We start from the raw sequence: 2927 nt of genomic DNA, 5'->3' as shown, positions 1-2927 counted from the left end.
CGAGGGCCGGCGCGGCGGCGGCGGTCGAGATCGGCGCGGCGGCGGCGGGAGGTGGTGCAGCGAAAGACATCGTAACCTAATCTGATACCATGTAAAACATAGGGTTTGGGAAACTGGCTCGACACCCTAAAACGGGGTGTTGGCTATCTCATTATATAGATGTACCAAAAGATACAATACAAGGCCTACACAAGACTACGTATATACAGTCTAACAACCGCCACGCCACTGCACGAGGGGGCCGCCCCGCGATGACCCTGCCTCGCATGAGGGGAGACCAGGGCCCCACCGCCGCCGGGGGCGACGAGCAGTTGGGGTGGGGCTCAGGTACATGTTGCCTGACAAAATAAACTTGATATCGTTTAACTTTGTAAAGTGCACCGGACCGCAACTCGGCACAATGGGAAATAGAGCTAATCTTTGCACTAGGCTCACAGCATAGTGCCCGGTCCTGTTGATGTCAAAAAAAGTGCCCGGTGCTATTCTGAACACTATATTTGATTTTCTGCTTCTGAATGCACATCTCTAAATTCCGCAAAAAAGAAAGGAATACACATCTGTAAAAGTTGGGGTAGTCATTATGTTATAGCTTTGTTGCCTTGTGTATAATGTACCATTTCAGTTTTGAAATGACCTGTATACACAGCGTGAGGAAAGAAAAAACAACTATGACATTTGTACTAGTAGCACTCACGGCTATAATCACATTTATACATGATTTGTCGTTGGCTTGCATACGTTTGGATGTGCAAGCATTAATTTGCTTCCATATCTTTTATATTACACCCTCCGTTTCTAAATATAAGACCTTCTAGAGATTTCCATACGGACTACATACAAATGTATATAGACACATTTTAGAATATAGATTCGCTCATTTTGTTTCGTATACATTTGGATGTGCAAGCATTAATTGCATGCATATATTTATATAGTATCAATTAATTTCTTCTACTAATGTCCTTATGTTTCTCGTTGAGGCCAGCACCAGATAGCATCAGATAGCACCAGCTGGCTCCTGGTTGAGGCCACCCACATGCTAGTCTTTTCTTATAAATCGTGGAATGGATGTTGTATAACAACCGTAAGGACAACATAGATCTAGTAACACTAGTGAGACGAGAAGCGATGGAAGAAAGGCAAGGCAATGACCGTGTCAACAAAGCAGGAGAAGGTAAAAGTAGATAAAATTAGTTGATTCTTCTTCAGATCATCTGTGTGAAGTATTTGGTTTTTGTAATTGTGTGTTGTTCAAATATATTACTAATCCGTGAATGTCCATGAACAAGTTATTTAAAATATCGCCTCATCCTCTGTTGGTTCCCGCATAATTTCAGAACCAATTTGTTTCATATAATTCTTTTTATGATTTTAATCTACAATAATTTTCGTTATATGAATGGAAGTTCTAAAAAGAAGTTGCACAACGATTCTGGAGATAAAAATCTCCTTTAGGGTTTGCTTGTTTAATCCCTTTCTCATGGAGATTGGAGAGGTTTGAAGTGGTTGGGGAGGATTTTGACCGACAGGAAATTTAATCCCTCACAATCCCCTTTGATCCCTCTCAAACCCAATACAACCGAACAAGGCCTTAAGATTTTGATCTACAATGCTTTTTGTTATATGGCTCGTGTATTCTTTTTGTAAGAGAAGACTCGTGTATTCCTATATATATATGGTTTCCGGTGGACGCAGTGTTTTAGCTCCTAGGTGCATATGTACCCATTGTCTAAATACACATTTTGAAAAGTTGAAAAATTCGAAACAAAAATCCCGCGGGTATATCCGGACATTCTATGTGCATGCACAAAGTTTCGGTAAAAAACGACGTTTTTTGTGGCTTGTGTAAAAAAAAAGAAATGCAAAATGAATAGTTGTAATGAAGCATCAGAAATTGTCTTTTTTACACTTTTTTTTAGAAAAGGAGGAATACCCCGGCCTCTGCATCTGGACAATGCATACGGCTAATTTATTAATTATTTACCCAAGACCTTACAAAGTCGTATAACAGTAAGACCAAAGCCACTATCTGAGCAACCTTTGTCGCTACTCCTATCTAGCTGATGAAGGGGCGCTGATGGTCTGTGCCTAATATTAAACAGACCTCATAGCCAAACCTAACATCTAAGACCTGAGGTCCCAATCAGGACGCCTGCTGGGTATGGGCACCCACCAGTCTGGCGTGCTCCTCAACCAGGATGCCTGCCGGGTATGAGGCCACCACAGCCACCTGCCACATTTCCATCTCCAGAGCTGTACTGCTGCATCGGCCTTGCCCGGTCTCGCTGCCGCCGACGCCACCATGACGCCAGACAACGTCGACCTCCTGCGCGTGTCCGTCACCACACATCTGACGCCAAGCCTCCGCCGCTCCATGCCGCCAAAGCCGTCGCCAAGAATATGTAGAAAGAAACACCGCTCCACCGAAAAGGAGGCAGCACACCCCCACCCCTCACCTGCAGACCATCCCATCCGATCCCAATGTCCTTGGCGCCGCCTCCAGGAAGGTTATGGTGCACGGGGCGCCGCCGACGCCTGACCCGCATCGGATCTTGGGCTTTCACCCGGACATGTGGCGGAGTGGAGAGATGGTGTCCTCAGCAACGCCCCCAAGGAGGAAAGCGGCGCCAAAAGGCAGCGTCGCCGCTGCCGGCCAGCCAAGGCGGTCAGGATTTCCCTCGGACACCGTTCTGCTCCACCAGAACACACCGGAGGTGGATCCGGCAAGATCCAAAGCCGAACCGGGGACTGGGAAGGGATGCATGGAAGGGAGGGGGGCAAAACCTCCAGATCTGGCACGGGAAGACCCGCGCCGCGCTCGCCCACCACCTGCGGCTCGCCGTCCTCATGGCCGAACCCTCAGGCACGCCGCACGCCACGCCAGCTGGGGCCGCCGCCTGGATCTGAGGGCCTCCGCGAGACAGGAG

The 2927-nt window shown here is 47.4% G+C and overlaps 1 pseudogene; it reads left to right on the top strand.

Moving 5' to 3' along the window:
• The first annotated feature begins 251 nt into the window (after nucleotides 1-251).
• LOC119333374 overlaps nucleotides 252-2927 on the top strand; it is a 3768-nt pseudogene continuing 1092 nt past the window's right edge.

Source organism: Triticum dicoccoides, chromosome 7A (assembly GCF_002162155.2).
Source record: "Triticum dicoccoides isolate Atlit2015 ecotype Zavitan chromosome 7A, WEW_v2.0, whole genome shotgun sequence".
NCBI lineage: Eukaryota > Viridiplantae > Streptophyta > Magnoliopsida > Poales > Poaceae > Triticum > Triticum dicoccoides.
This window is presented reverse-complemented; position numbering and strand designations above follow the sequence as displayed.